This window comes from Oratosquilla oratoria, chromosome 21 (assembly GCF_046742065.1).
Source record: "Oratosquilla oratoria isolate Oo_2021 chromosome 21, ASM4674206v1, whole genome shotgun sequence".
Classification (NCBI taxonomy): Eukaryota; Metazoa; Arthropoda; class Malacostraca; order Stomatopoda; family Squillidae; genus Oratosquilla; species Oratosquilla oratoria.
The window spans coordinates 54,688,809-54,704,546 of NC_134797.1; the positions used below are offsets into that span (position 1 = coordinate 54,688,809).

The 15,738-nt window shown below is 41.9% G+C and overlaps 1 long non-coding RNA gene across 1 annotated transcript in view; it reads left to right on the forward strand.

The window, feature by feature from the left end:
- Positions 1–13,570, forward strand: part of LOC143036947 (uncharacterized) — a 35,296-nt gene extending 21,726 nt beyond the window's left edge. The window contains exon 2 of the long non-coding RNA XR_012967439.1: positions 11,845–13,570. This is a non-coding gene — a long non-coding RNA (uncharacterized LOC143036947). The remainder of the gene's footprint in view (positions 1–11,844) is intronic.
- Positions 13,571–15,738: the final 2,168 nt, after the last annotated feature.

The following is a 15,738-nucleotide window of genomic DNA, read 5'->3' on the forward strand; positions in this document are numbered from 1 at the left end:
CATTTTCAGGTCTTATGTCTTTTAACTCCCTACAACTTTTGTTGTACCAGCACTTTACATATTCTTTTTCTTGTTTTTGTCTTGGGACATACTTTTCCACTCCTTTTTTGTAAATTTTTGTCAAAATATTCCATTTCTCTTCCACTGTTGTTTCTTCTTTGTATATTCCTTCCCAGTTTTCTTTTTGAAAGAATTCTCTTATTTTATCAAAGTTTGTTTTTTCATACATCATTCTTCCTTTTCTATATTGTTCATTTCTTTTCATGTATTTTTCCTCATTTAGTTCCAGTTCAATCAATATATGGTCACTTTTACTTATTGGTGTTTTATATTCAATCTTTTCGACTATTCTAGGTTCAGATGTGATTATTAGGTCTAGTCTCGATGGTTCTTCTTCATTTCTATACCTAGTGTTCTCCTGTATCCACTGTGTCATTGTATGGTCAATAATCATCTCGAGTAGAACATTTCCCTATGAGCCGTCTCCACCCTTTACTGTCATCTCTTCCCAGCAGACTTCTTTGCAATTAAAGTCGTCCATCATAACTATTCTTCCTCCATCTTCCATTATCTTATTTAATGTTATCCTTGTGTCCTCTAACTTACTTTTATGTTCACTCTCTTCCCACGAGGCTGTTTTTGGAGGCACATAATTTATCACAAACTTTCTGTTCTTCTTATCTCTGTCTTCCACTTCGATCATAATCATCTCTACTGTATTCTTTCCATATGTGACACACCTCACGTTTATATCCTTCTTAGTCAGGAACATAACTCCACCCCCTTGCTTTGTCTCTCTGTTTCTAATCCAATAATTATATGCGTCATGTCCTACACTGTTGGGTGGTAGTGGACCTTTTAATTTCGTTTCTACAATTCCCATTATGTCCGGTTCTTTTTCCTTCAGATAATCATTCAGTTCATTCAATCCTGTTATTAATCCATCTATATTTGTGTAAGACACTCTTAGTTTTCTGCCACTTCCATTGTATTTTCTGTTTCCCTTTTGTTTTTCTCTAGTATGTCGGATTTCCTTACTTTCATATTCACTACTCTCCAATAGAATTTCTCTTTTTCTAACTCTGTTCTCACCTCATTTTTTTTTCTTAGATTCATGGCTTTTCCTTTTTTCCTCCTCTCTTTCCTCTTTATTCATTTCTCTTTTTATCCATACCTTTTTATATTGTTCACTTACTGCTAGTTTCCCTGTTTTTGTTAAGATATTCTCTGCCGTCGTTTGTGACCTGAATTTAATCTTAATTGGTCTGGTCTTATCTGTACTATACTTTCCGAGTCTATACATCTCTTCATTTTGTTTCATGATTTCAGGTTCATCTTCCTGAATTAATTCTAGTAAACTGATTACTTTTCTTTTTCCTCGCTGATTCTTAAAGTTCCATCTAGGTTATGTTTCTCTTCCATTCCTAATATAATTATACATGTCTTTTTATCTGCTAAGTCTCTTAATATATTCTCCTTCTGTCTCATCACTTTGATAACTGAGTCTTCAGTTTGTTCTTTCATTTGCTGTTTAATTATCTCAGTAAATGCAACTTTACTGTTTTCCTGGATTTTTTTCCAACCCTGTGCTTCTTTTGCTATGGCCTCTTTATTGTCTTCATTATTCCTCTTTAATTCTTCATTCTCCTCTTTTACTTCTTTTAACTGTCTTTATAATTCTTCTATTTCATTAGTTAAATTTTTGTTCGCCTTCTCTAATTCTTCCAATTTTTCAACTCTCTGCGCAATCTTGGTTACGTCACCGAACCTATCTTCCCAATGTTCGATCATCTTACCAAGTTTCTCCTCTAGTCTTGTCAATCGGGGAGGTTGGTATCCCCCCCACCCTCATTAAATCCCTGGAAATTATTATCCTCACCTTCCATTGTGCTGCTCTTATCTATATTTCTAATCTTTACATTTTTGTTAATCCCATCACCAAAATCATCGGTCCTCCGTTTGTTTACAAGACGCCTGGCCTCCTGGACCAAGTCTTCCCCTTCCTCATTTCCTTCCATTTCCCTCAGTAATCCCTCCCCTTCTCCTTTTTCCTCACTTTCCCACGACACCACGAGTTATCCCCTTCCCTGTATATACAATAGGTACTTCCTTTGCGTTGAGGTCCACGAAAATTTCACTTTTTCTTCAGAACTCTAATCCTCGCCGTCCATCCGACAAAAGTGTGTGTGTGTGTGTGTGTGTACACACACATATATACCAGAGACCTTTTCTTCCCTTCATCCGCGGAGCTGATAGTTGACGATGTGTAGACCTACAGTGAAATACATTTAGCGTCCGTCCTGACTTAAACATCGTGAGATACTTGATTAACTTGAGTCATCAAACAGGACAGCTTTCTTATTTGTCCCATATTCTATTACATGGCTGAAATGCACAATAGCTGGGGAATTTAACCATTAATCAATGATTGATCTTTTTGTCAGTATTTCGTGTTCTGCTGTCAAACTACTGCAACATCTACAGGAAAGGACTGTACGTATTAATCCTTCACAGCCAATAGTCAAAAAAGAAAGAAATTTAGTGTCAAGACAAAAATATCCAAATGATAAAGATTAATGAAAATAAACAAATAAACCAAATGAATACTGACAATGAAAATATCCCACCCACTTACACATTATTATTATTACTAACCATCACAAAAGAAAATTATGACATTGCAGAAATAATGATTGAAAATGAAAATGTTAAAGAAGCACATTGTGTTAAGTATCTGGGAAGCGTATTTACAAAAGATGGATGCAAGAATAGGGAAGAGATAACTGAAAGAATATCAAAGTACAGTAGAGGTGTCTGTGCCTTGTACCCTATCCTAAAAGATATAAATGTACCTACGGAGGCAAAGAAAAATATTTTTGAATCAGTTTTGGTACCAATTTTAATGTATGCTGCTGAAAGCTGGACATTAACATCAAGAGACTGGAGCAGAATTCAGTCGGCAGAAATGAAAACGTTGAGAGCAATAGTAAATAAAACCAAAAGAGATCGAATTAGAAATGATGAAATAAGAGAAATGATTGGAGTAAAATCAACTAGAAGCAAAATAGAAAAGGCACAATTAAGGTGGCTTGGGCACGTGGAGAGAATGGATGAAGAGAGAATTGCAAAGAAAAGATGGAACTGGAGACCAGAAGGTAGCAGATCTAGAGGTAGACCGAAGAAAAGATGGAAAGATGGCGTTCAAGAAATTCTAGAGGCAAATGGATTAGGAAAAATAGAGGATTTGAGGTGAAGAGGGAAGCTTTGAGAGGACAATCTGGAGAAGTGTGCTGGCCCGACTGACAGGCTGTAAGCCTACCTGGGAGCAGAAGTAAGAAGTAAGATTATTATTATTATTATTATTATTATTATTATTATTATTATTATTATTATTATTATTATTATTATTATTATTATTATTATTATTATTATTATTATTATTATTATTATTATTATTATTATTATTATTATTATTATTATTATTATTATTTATTAATATTATTATTATGATTGTTTATTATTATTATTATTATTACTATTATTATTATTATTATTATAATTATTATTATTATTATTATCATTATTTTTATTATTATCATTATTATTATTATTATTATCATTATTATTATTATTATTATTATTATTATTATTATTATTATTATTATTATTATTATTATTATTATTATTATTATTATTATTATTATTATTATTATTATTATTATCATTATTATCATTATTATTATTATTATTATTATTATTATTATTATTATTATTATTATTATTAATTATTATTATTATTATTATTATTATTATTATTATCATTATTATTATTATTATCATTATCATTATTATTATTATTATTATTATTACTACTATTATCATTATTATTATTATTATCATTATTATTATTATTATTATCATTATTATTATCATTATTATTATTATTATTACTACTATTATTATTATTATTATTATTATTATTATTATTATTATTATTATTATTATTATTATTATTATTATTATTATTATTATTATTATTATTATTATCATTATTATTATTATTATTATTGTTGTTATCATTATAATTATTATCATTCCCGTAGGTTTTGGCCCGGTCACTGCAACAGCCATAAGATGATCATTTGTGAGAGAGATGTGGAACTTGACCTATTGCAGGAGCCAATTGCACAAAAGAAAAAGTGAGGGACACCATTGGTGATGGTGAAAGCACAGAATGGTGCACCTCACTCGTGATCAATGATTTTCAACCAGTATGCCTCTGGAGCTCTGAGGAAGTTTGATCCTTTATTTTAAAATTTTGTTTTGCTAAACCATGATCAACAACAATAAATTCATTAAATTCCACGCGTCACGATCTAGCCTTTGTATTCGGGCTGATGGATCAAATCTCGGCCGCGATTTGAACAGTTCCTTCAATCCAATGGCCAGGGTGATATTTTGCCTTAGTATATGTTTTCCTATCTTTGCATCATTATTTATGGCGACCTTGCAACTGGTCATTCATTACATGAGAAAAATCTAATTCACTTTGTATCTTATCTAATTTAAGGTAACCCACTACTTTCTTGGATCTAATATTATAATCAATTTACTTAGAATGGCGAGCACGATGGATCTTGCTAGGATGTGGCTTATGGCAAGGAAAAAGTACAACGGCGAGCCACAAAACTGATTCCAAATATCAAAAATAAATCATACGAAAATCGACTAAAACATATGAATCTGTTTTCCCTAAAAAAGCGTAGACTCAGAGGTGACTTGATACAGGTCTAAGATTCTAAAGGGAATTGACAACATCAAAAATGGCAAAATTTTCACATTGAATGAGAATCAGACAAGAAACAAGGGTCTCAAACTATCCGGAAATAGATTCAATTTGGAAGTAGGTAGAAACAGCTTTGCCAACCGTGTAGTTAATGAATGGAATAAACTTCCTGCACAGGTAGTGCAATATAGTTCAGTTCGAAGCTTTAAGACTCATTTAGATAAACACCTAAGCAAGATGCTGTAATGATTATAATTTATTTTATATTATTTGTTTTTGCTTTGTTTTCATTTGTCTGTTTGATTTTCATTTATTATTAGTTATGTCAATTTATTATTATTTACTGTTTACCTGTTTGTTATTTAACTATACCTATGCATTTATTTATGTATTTTGTTTGTTCCATACATTATTATAGTTTTTTTAAAATTATTATTTTATTATTATTATGATTTTTTTTTCGCATCCGACCTAGATATGGACCAAAAGGTCTCCTGTCGGCATGCTCCGCCTTTGTAATCCTTTGTAATCTTGACTTATGGCGCCTTACCCGCGTCCTTTTGTGTCAGTGACGCGTCGTGGAAAATGATGCCTTGTTATTTATGAACACATTTTCATCGTCCACTTCTTTTCAAATGTTCAAATCTGTACTTGATTGCTAATGGTCTGCCCTGATCATCTTATTGCTTGAATCACTGTGCCATTAAATTAAAAAAAAAATTGAAAGTCGATAAAATATTGGAAACTCGTAGCAACAATTTTAAATGTCATTAATAGTAAAAAAAAAAATCAGTAAAATATTGGAAACTCCAAGCAACAGTTTCAAATGTCATTAAGAGTAAAAAAAAAAAAAAGTTTCATGGCAGCTGAATGTTCTCTAGAGGTTTTCTCCGGAAGGAAATTCTGTACCACCATCTATGTTATGTGAATATGGGGCGGTTTCTGTCACCTAGTTGGAAGAGTTGAGCAGTTGTCAGTTGTCTATATGTGAACACATGGTGGGAAAATAGTGCAATCTGTTCGAAAATTTAAGCGTAGTTTGGAGACATCTCAAAGTTGCACCACCAGGTCGAAGCAAGAAATTATCCTGTCCGACAACCTTACCTTACCTTACCGGGGTGCCGTATCGACTTGCACGTTGGATACCATGGAGCTCTGTGGTGAACAGAGTCCCCCACAAGAACATATTGAGGCATAGGTGTATAGTCGCAGCATGTGGGTGAGCAGCCTCTTGGGAGAAAGTGTATGGACAACTAGCCTTATGCGTCAGAGCATGTATGTTTGAGCTACGGCTATAATACTCTTGTGAGAAATATATTTGTAGGCTACCAAAAACACAATTCCGGGCTATGCCCGCTAACCCTGTCCCAGCCAGAAGGACGCTACTTTTCGGTACGCCCCGAGGGTACTTAAAGGCGTGTGAGGTCATGTCACGGTCAGTATCCTTTCAGACTCGGGCCTGCCAACATGCGTTTATGTGTGTATTCCAGTGTCATTCCAATAAAGGGCCTAACCTATACCGAATGTCAATCTCTCCCTGTGTCACTAACCCAGTAACAGCTGACGAGTTACATTGGTGACCCCTGGAGTTTCTTGACACGTGCACCCAGCCCTGTGTTTTTTTTTTTTTTTCTGGCTCAGTTCGACCACAGCCGCCATACGCAATGACCATCCAACTTTCCCCATTCACATATGACATCGACCTCTGGCTCACACACATAGACGCATGTTGGCCCACTAACGATACCCAAGTGACCGACCAGTACAAGTTCCGGCTAACCGTCGCGGCCCTCCCAGCACAGATTGCGGCGCGAATTTCTACACTCCTAACCGATCCACCCAGAAATGACGCGTACGGCGCCCTCAAAAAGGTGCTCACACAAGCGTGCGGTAGGACTAAAGAACTAGCTATGGAAGAACTGCACAACATAACCTACGACGGTGGCAGGCCCTCAGTGTTTCTTGAGCGCATAAAGGACCTCAATCGCGCAGCCGGCAACCCCATGACGGATGATTCAGTCATGTACCCCCACAGGCAATTATTGCCATCTCACGTAAGGACACCCCTAACGGTTCTCGATATCACCGACATCAGTGACTACGCTCCCCAGGACATGGCACCAATGTGCGTACCCCTTGGAACGCTGTCGAGTAACCCTTCTAATGTGAGTGATCGAGTGTACAGAGTGGACAAAAGTGCGAGTAATCCTGTGTGTAGTGCAAATTCCAGTGGTTTTGCTGACGCTCGCGCGCGCGAGAGTACGCTTCGGCCTTCACCGGCAGACACCTTGGACGCGCGCTTAGCGCGCGTTGAGGGCGTACTAGAGCAACTTGTCCTAGCAGGGGGCGCACGTGACCCATCTACTCCTCCGCATCGACACGCGTACTGTTTCTACCACGCCACGTTTGGACACCAGGCTAGAAACTGCAGCCCTCCATGCACCTAGTTCAAGCAACAGTCATTGGACACGGGGGACGAGAAACGCAGCAAGCGGGAGGCGCTAGTCCCTCCCGCTTCCACGCAGGCTATGCCGACGGCCTTTCCCTCAGGCCGACGACCCAACGCACCCACGCCTGTCGTGGTGCCACCTTCTTCCCTTCGCGGTCAATCTACACCGCGTCCCAACCACCCTCGCTCGTCCCAGGCACACAGCCGCGCCCTATTGCGCGTCAAGGATTCTGTTACAGGCTGTCACTTCCTCGTCGACACGGGGCCGTAGTCAGCGGCATCCCGCCCGCCGCAAAGGACAGGGCGCATGCACTTACGGCCTACGACCTCTTAGCTGCCAATGGCACTCCCATTGCCACATGTGGTACCAGGCATCGCCGCGTATCCCTTGCCCCCGATTTATCCTTCCCGTGGACGTTCGTGGTGGCGGACGTCGGCCAACCCATCTTGGGTCTGGACTTCTTGAGGGCGCACGACCTTCTGATGGACGCACGGCACCAACGTTTGATACACAGACCTTCCAACGCCTTTATCCACACCGTTCTCTGGACGTCCCCAGCTCCGGTGCTTACACACGTCCAGGGGCCTTCACCTTACGACAACAATGTTCAAAAATTCCCCTCCATGACGTCCAGTCAACCCCACCCACGGAAACAGAGACACACCGTGAAGCATACCATTCTCACGCACGGCCCACTTTGCTTCGGCCGCCCACGGCGCCTCCCGCCAGAACGTTTGCAAGCAGCGAAGAAAGAGTTCGAGCTTATGCTTCAGGAAGGAATTGCGCGCCCTTCGGCCAGCAGCTGGGCGTCGCCCCTTCACTTAGTGCCGAAAGCCAAGGATGGGAATTGGCGTGCGTGTGGCGACTACAGAGCACTCAACGCGATGACGCAACCAGACCGCTACCCGATCCCTCATGTGATGGACTTCCACGAGAGGCTGCACGGGAAGACAGTGTTCTCCAAAATCGACTTGATGCGCGCGTTCCATCAGATCCCCGTGGCAGAGGAGGACATCCCCAAGACGGCTGTCACCACCCCATTCGGCCCTTTTGAATTCCCGGTCATGAACTTCGGACTCCGGAACGCCGCACAAACCTTCCAGCGTTTCATGGACCAGGTGGTGCAGGGGCTAGATTTCGTCGTGGTATACATCGACGACATCCTCGTTGCGTCAGCATCCCAGCACGAGCATTCCCAACACCTCCGCCTTCTCTCCCAACGACTCCATGATCACGGCTTGCGGATTCACCTTGCAAAGTGCGTGTTCGGGACCGAGTCGGTCGACTTCTTCGGCCATAGGGTTTCGGCGTCGGGTATTTCGCCCCTTCCGCAGAAGGTGAAAGCCATCGACGACTTCCCACAGCCGACCACAGGCCGAAAGTTGAGGCAATTCCTAGAACTGATCAACTATTATCACCGATTCATCCCGGGGGCTGCGGGCCTCCTCGCGCCGCTGTACGATCTTCTGAAGGGAGCGAAAAAGCACTCGCCGAAGCCGCTGCAATGGTCCGCGTCTGCAGATCAGGCCTTCCGGGCGGTTAAGCACCGCCTTGCGCAGCTGTCCCTCCTTGCGTATTCAGTTCCGGAGATGACGGCGGTACTCACAACAGACGCGTCAGCAGAGGCGGTGGGTGCCGTCTTCCAGCGGAAGGTACAGGGCGTTCTTACCCCGATGGCATTCTTCAGCAAACGGTTGAAAGACGCCCAGCGCCACAACAGCGCTTTTGATAGAGAACTTCTCGTCATCTATGAAGCGGTGCGTCACTTCAGTCATTTCCTGGAGGCGAGGACGTGTAGGGGTGCTTACAAATCACAAGCCCCTTACGTTTGCTATGGAGAGACCAGGGAACAAGCTAACCCCGAGGGCCAGACATCACCTCGCCTATATATCTGAATTCACCACAGATATCAGGCATATCCCGGGTACGGATAACACCGCGGCAGACGCACTGTCTCGAAGCGCCAACGTAATTACATGCCCCGCAACGCTGGACTATGTTGCAATTGCGCAGGCCCAGACGGAAGATGAGGAATTACGGGAGCTGCAACGAGGAACCACGTCGCTCCTTCTAGTGCTACAGCAGATTGAAAGACTGGCGACCCCGTTGTGGTGTGACATCTCCACGGGACACGCGCGCCCTTACATCCCGGAAGCGTTCCGCCAAACTGTGTTTCCCATTTCCATGATATGGCCCACCCCGGAATCCTCGCTACACAGCGCCTAACTCAGAAACGGGCTGTGTGGCCAGGGATGAAGAGGAACCTTAATTCACGGGTGCGGACATGCATTCCGTGCCAGACAGCGAAGATCCATCGTCACACCAAGCTACCGCTGCATCAAATATCCACACCAACCCAGAGGTTTCACACTGTGCACATCGATATTGTGGGACCCCTCCCCCCTTCCCGGGGGTACCACTTCTTCCTCACCTGCGTTGACTGGTCAACTAGACGGATGCAGGCGATCCTCATGGCTTATAATACTGCAGAGTGCACAGCGTTCAACTTCCTGCATGGTTGGGTCGCTAACCTGGGGGCCACTCACACGATCATCACGGACCAGGGCCCGCAGTTCGAATCGAAGGCGTGGATAGATCTACTATTCCTTGGCACAAGCAGGCAGCGGACCATAGCCTAACATCCACAGTCCAACGGCATGGTGGAGCGTTTCTACAGGAGACTTAAGGAAGCTCTTCGCGACCAACCTCACCCAACGTCATGGGCGGACGCACTTCCAATCGTTCTCTTAAACATCCGTTCCACCGTTAAGGAGGACCTCCAGCTCACGCCAGCGGAACTAGTTTACGGCGAGGATTTACGATTACCCTCCCAATACACGCCTGCCCTTGACACGCACTCCGAGCTCGCGTTCATGCCTGCCCTTCGCCAAGCCATGATGGCTTTCACACCTCAGCCGCCTGAGCCTCCTGCAGCATCCACCGCATACCATCACCCCACGCTCATGTTGGCAGACAAGGTGTTTCTCCGTGTCGATGCACGTACTGGTTCCTTAGCGCCTAAGTACACGGGTCCCCACCAGGTACTGGCACGCGCGGACAAACACGTCACCCTTAGGATCGGTTCTCGCCACTCCAGTGTCCTGGGATCGAGTCAAGCCCGCGCACGTCGACGCAAGTTACCAAGCACCCCTTACAGTTACTACTCCCCCCCCCTTTTTTTTTTCTTCTACTCCTCCTCTCGCGCCTCCCTCCCAGTCACACCATTCATATCGCCCTTCTAATACCCCTCCTCCTCCTCCGCACGCAATCCTCGTACACCCTTTCCCTGAACATAACGAACCAGTAACCCACCTCCTCCGCATCATTCAACCCCTTCCCCGCGTCTTTCTAATACTCCTCCTTTTCATCCACCTCACGCAGTCTTCGTTCATTCCGGGTCAACCCAAGACGAAATAGGACACCTCACTCCTCCGCGTGTGTCACCCCCATCACCTCGTCCTTCCACCCCTCCTCATCCTAACCCCACTCCCTACTCTGACCACGCAGAGCTGCCACCCCGACAACCTCCGCAGCCGTTCCCTGGCATTCAGGACCTTACGCCACCGCCCGTCGTGATACCGCAACCCCCACAGGATACACAAGAATCTGGCGCGCTCCCCGCGACGCTCAGTCCCCACCAGGAACACTTCCACATAACCTCCGGGGAAGGGGAGTTCAACCCGGAGGGCATGGTCTTACAGTCGGGCCGGGTGGTGCGTAGACCCCAGCGGTACCAGATCAACACGGTGTCTCCTTCCCCCCGGGGGGGGGGGGGCGGTACTTGGTACGGTGTCACAGGCACCCTCTTCCTTCCCGTGTGTTGTGTTTCCGGGCACTCGTCCCGTCGGACATGCTGGCGTCTCCCCACACTTCGCAGGGGAAAGGGGATAATGTGGTGAACAGAGTCCCCCACAAGAACATATTGAGGCATAGGTGTATAGTCGCAGCATGTGGGTGAGCAGCCTCTTGGGAGAAAGTGTAAGGACAACTAGCCTTATACGTCAGAGCATGTATGTTTGGGCTACGGCCATAATACTCTTGTGAGAAATATATTTGTAGGCTACCAAAAACACAATTCCGGACTATGCCCGCCAACCCTATCCCAGCCAAAGGGATGCTACTTTTTCGGTACGCCCCGAGGGTACTTAATGGTGTGTGAGGTCAGGTCACGGTCAGTATCCTTTCAGACTCGGGCCTGCCAACATGCGTCTTTGTGTGCATTCCAATAAAGGGCCTAACCTAAACCGACTGTCCAGGGCGCAAGAAGTGGTCCTACATCGCCTTCGTCTAGGGTATCGGTATTTCTGGGAGATTGCGGGACGCCAAGAGGACTGCCAACACTGCGGCGCGGTGGGGGCCAATACGCTGATCCACTACCTGATTACCTGTCCAGCGTCTGGATTTCTTGGAGCGGGTCCCGCCACTTCACCGGAGAGTCTAGTGAGGAGGCCGTTGGGCGCGCTCAACCCATACCGGCTTCGGCGCCTAATGGAAGTGCCACCTCCTAGATAATGTCCCCCATACTTTTCTCACTTTCCTTGATGAATATACACTCTGTATATAACCTATATGAGCATATCTGCTCACCATGACTTTTTTTCTTTACAGCAAAGACGACTGGCCATCCTTACCAGGGATCTCAGAGGGCATGGACTGAGGCAAGACATACATCAGACCAGGAGGCAGAAGAGCACCAGAGAGATGGCTGACAGCATACACTCTTAGTACTGTAATTTATTGTAAAAGTCCTTCAGACTTCCTAGGAGGTAGTGGGTTGTGACCCGCACAAGTTTTCTATTGTATATACTTGCAATCAATAAAAAAAAAAAAATGACTGTCAAACTCTCCATTTCTGTCTGTACATGGCTCTTCTTAACAAGATGGCATTTGTTATTTCTTCTCCTACAGACGTCCTTAATCCATCTACATATTTGATGCATGGTCTTCCTCTTGCCCTCATTCCTTCTATTTTTCCTGTTAGGCATGTATGTTCTAATTGTTGTTTTCTCATGACGTGCCTACAGTGTAACTGTCTTTTCCTGATAGTTGTTATTATTTTCCTCTATGTTCCTATTTGCTGCAGTATTTCTTCATTTGTTTTAAATTCTGTCCATGAGATTTTCAGCATCCTTCTCCAATCCACATTTCTACTGCTTTTATCCTGTCCTGCATTTATTTACTAATTGTCCAAGTTTCACATCCATATAATAATACACCAAGAAGTATTTACCTAATTGTAGTAAGCAGAAAAGGAGCAATACTCATTGGGTCCCATCTTCTACTCTACAATCTATCATTCCTATCATCAAGTTCATGTACAGATCCCAACTTAATCATTATCCTTGACATCTAATTATCATATTTAGATATAGAAGATGTGCAGATATGCAGAATAGAACCAAGAGAATGGAAGGAAGTGGCACAGGACAGACAGACATAGCGAGATGTTTCAAAAGCGGTTATGGATTACCAAGTGGTCCGAAGACCAGCGGAGTGGGAGTAAGTGAGATTTGAATTCATGTAAGCACTCATTTGTCATAATACCCTTTGAACTCTAAACTTTAGAGGGCATTTCTTCTTGTAATATATGGTACCCCATCTCACTTTAGTGCTATTAAATGATGCAATTTGCAACAACAAAAATAGGGAAGAAATTTAAAATATTATATTCAATGGTAACTGCAAGGATAAGAAAACCAGAATTTAATGACTGCATGATTATTAAGTCATGACTGACAATGGTATTTACACATATACGAGGTACAGTCCTTTGGGAAAGTTCCCATGGTATCAATCAAATGGAAGATGAAAAGTATTACAATCTTTTTGTTAACCATACAAATCATGATAGTACTGTTATGATAACAATGAAAATTAGAATGATGTAACAGCATGACAAAAATTCAGTAACTCAAAAGGGTGATCTATTGTCTTAATATTCAACTTAAGTCCCCTTTGCTACTAAAAAGATCATATGCAGTTGAAAAAACAGCATGACAGTAATAAGAATAAAATGATGAGTGACTCTCATTACAGAAGAGATTAATTGAAACAAGATTTAACTCCTTTGGTACAAAAGGGGTCATGTGTAGCTGAATAAAAGCCTGGGGGCAGCCAGAATGCAAAGATAAATGCCTCTTGGTATGGAAGAGGTCAACTGAGACAAGTTTAATCCTCTGGTGCCAAAGGGGTCACATGCAACTGAATAAAACAGTCTGGTCAGAGCCAGGGTGAAAAGACAAGTGCCTCTTGGTACAGAAGGGGTTAAGGATGTCTCAGAAACTATGATGTACTAATAACACTTCATAAATATAAGGATTCATAACAATAACAGTATGGTTTTTTAACTTAAAAGAAAAATTTTGGTATCAACTGAACTAGGCAAAAAGTTGAGTACAGTATATCTATACTATGCCATGAAAAAAATATTTGAAGGTCACACTGGAGGGGCTTTCTAATGTTTCATAACACAAATTAACCTTGCTTCTATTTCAAACATAACCTTTTTACAAAAACTAACCTTTCTGCTGAAACTATATCTTCCCAATACAGAACCTTCATACTAAATATGAATTAACATGGCTTTACCCATGTACTCACACATTGTGAAATACCAACAATAGTTCATGGACAAGAACAGCACATATTAACTGAAGAAAGAAAAAATTATTTTGTTTATTCAAATCCAAAATGTTAAATTTGCAGCTCAGCAAACACCCCAGCTTTAGTTTCTCGACCAAGGGGGTCACAAAAATAGAAACTATTTAAGAACAGAAGAAGAAATACAGGTTAATGACATCTTTGGTAGCTATGTGCAGGTGTGCACTTTCTTTTTTTATCTGGCATAGTCACCTCTCCTGCCTTAATATTACCACTTGGATCTGAAATGCAAATGAAAAATTCTGCCAACATACAGCACACTATCAATGGACCTTTCTGATAAATTGAAAATAGAGGATATAAAAAGCGAGATATAAATAAGAATTGGGGGATATTTTGAATCCTTTCAGGAAATTAAGGGAAACCCAAATGAAATGTGGTGTTAAGGAAGAAATGTACTCAAGAACAAAGCAGAGGATATATAAAGAAGGCAGAGAAAAGTCAGATAAAGTTAGTGAACATCCTGGATGTATATGATGTGAGAAGGGAGACATGAGAAACACAAACTTGGATCTATCTGCTGAAAATGAAGACAGTTATAGAGAAGTGTAGGGAAGTGATAAGAAATTGGAAGGAAATTAAAACAGAAGAAAAATGTATCAATTGTGAGGAGAGTTTCAGAAGAGGAAACTCCAGAGAAGCATTTGAACCTATAAAAAATTCAGTACGATAACATGACTGTAGTCAGAAATCAAAATGGTGAAAAAGGGGTAAAAAAATAATAATGAATAAACTAATAAGTATACGAGGTTTGGAAGAACCATATTGAGTGTCTTCACAGGTGAAAACTGTGTGTGAGATAGGGTATCCAAAATTAAAAACAGAAGACTTTAACTGATACAAAACTTAAGAAACTGAAACTGGAAATGAAGTAAGCAGTTGGATCTCTTGTCACAGAAAAAGTACCTGAGGTTGGTGGAGAACCTAAAGAGTTGCTGAAGGTGAGTGGAGACAAGGTAGAATCATGGTGGCAAAAGATATGCAAAGCTGTCATTAACCCCATCGATATGATGACGCCTATGTAGGCATCATGAGGAGGGAGTGGGTATATGAGGATGCTGGCATCGGCATCTTGATTACATTTATTTTGTAGTTATAGCTGAGTGACCCCCATTTTCTGTGAACTGGTTTAATCATATTTTCTGTGGTTATTAATATTCAGAGTGAAAAAGAATGAGTAACACAACTGTAACTTTATATTCTATAACATGAATATTGTGATGCATCATCGTACATCAGGCAGATAATGTTGTCCGTGAGAATTTGACTCGTATTGAAGAGGTTAAGAGTGAAGAAGCAATGAAGGGTTGGAGAGAAGCAGTTATATTGCATATTCACAAAAATAAAATATACATCACAAAAAGGGAAAATTAAGATCTATGTGTCCACTGCCATATTCATATAAGATTTCATCAAAATTAAATGAAAGAAAGTCCATGAAGAGGAAGACAGGAATTAAGAGAAAGCGGGTTTCAGAACAGGCAGGGAAATTACATATATATTTGGCCAAGCTGTGGAGAAATTATAGGAAAGAGTTAGACACATAATAAGTATTTTAACCAAATTGAAGCAAGCCTCCAATTCAATCTGGAGACAGACATAAATGCTATAAACAAGATATATACTAATACAGCAGTGAGATTTGGTTAAGGTAGTATAACAACAAATAGTTTTGTAAGAGCAGGTAATGCAAATCTACATGAGGAGACGTAGAGTTGGGTCACTGATTAAGTAAAACGGCCTTGCTGTGGATGTACTGTGTCTTGCTGCATTGTTTTTGACCCAGGCAGTGGGCAAGAGATATGGATGACCCTTCATCCATGAGGAGCTATGATGAAAGGG